At 42.6% G+C, this 861-nt stretch overlaps 1 pseudogene; it reads right to left on the minus strand.

Moving 5' to 3' along the window:
- Positions 1–387: 387 nt before the first annotated feature.
- LOC123453794 lies at positions 388–513 on the minus strand (annotated as a pseudogene).
- Positions 514–861: the final 348 nt, after the last annotated feature.

Here is an 861-nt window from a genome sequence, read left to right on the forward strand (position 1 = left end):
GTGCCACTTTGTGCATCTTGCTCTATGAGGGTATTAGGATTTGAACCTGGACCACCAATTTCTGCAAGCAATCACCACTGAGCAATCTCTCCAGCCCCCCATATTATTTATTTATTTATTTGTGAGTAGCGACAGACACAGAGTATGGGCACATCAGGGCCTTTCACCACTGCAAAGGACATATGTACCACTTTGTACATCTGCCTTTACATGGGTACTGCAGAATCAAACCCAGGCTGGCAGACTTTGTAGGCAAATGCCTTTAACCATTAAGCCATCTCTCCAGCCCCACTGCTGCCATTTTACAGGGCAGCTATGAACTACAGCTCTGGGTGAATCTGCAATCAGATTACTTAAATCAGTTATACAGTAACACTTATAATACCATCTACATAAAGCTTAAAAAAGTAAGTAAAACTAAACCACAGTGCATACTAGGGAAAAGTTTTCAGCAAGCAATAACTATGCTTCAAATAAACCTCATTAGCTACAAGTCTGCCACTATACAAAGCTCCATATTTGGAATGCATGCTTGCATAACAAAGTGGGAAGGCACTGTCAATAGGGAAGGGACCATGGGGGGGGGATGATTCTGTATTGCTGGTAATGTTCCATTTTTCCTACGGTGGTATTTACAAATGTCCACTTTTTTTTCCAAGGCAGAGTTTTTTTTTTTTTTTGGTTTTTCAAGGTAGGGTCTAGCTCTCTACCCCAGGCTGATCTGGAATTTACTATGTAGTCTCAGGGTGGCCTTGAACTCACAGCAATCCTCCTACCTCTGTGCTAGGATTAAAGGTGTACACCACCATCCCCAGCTCCAAGATAGAGTTTTACTCTAGCCCAGGCTAACCTGGAACTCAT

Source organism: Jaculus jaculus, chromosome 12, assembly GCF_020740685.1.
Source record: "Jaculus jaculus isolate mJacJac1 chromosome 12, mJacJac1.mat.Y.cur, whole genome shotgun sequence".
NCBI classification, from domain to species: Eukaryota; Metazoa; Chordata; class Mammalia; order Rodentia; family Dipodidae; genus Jaculus; species Jaculus jaculus.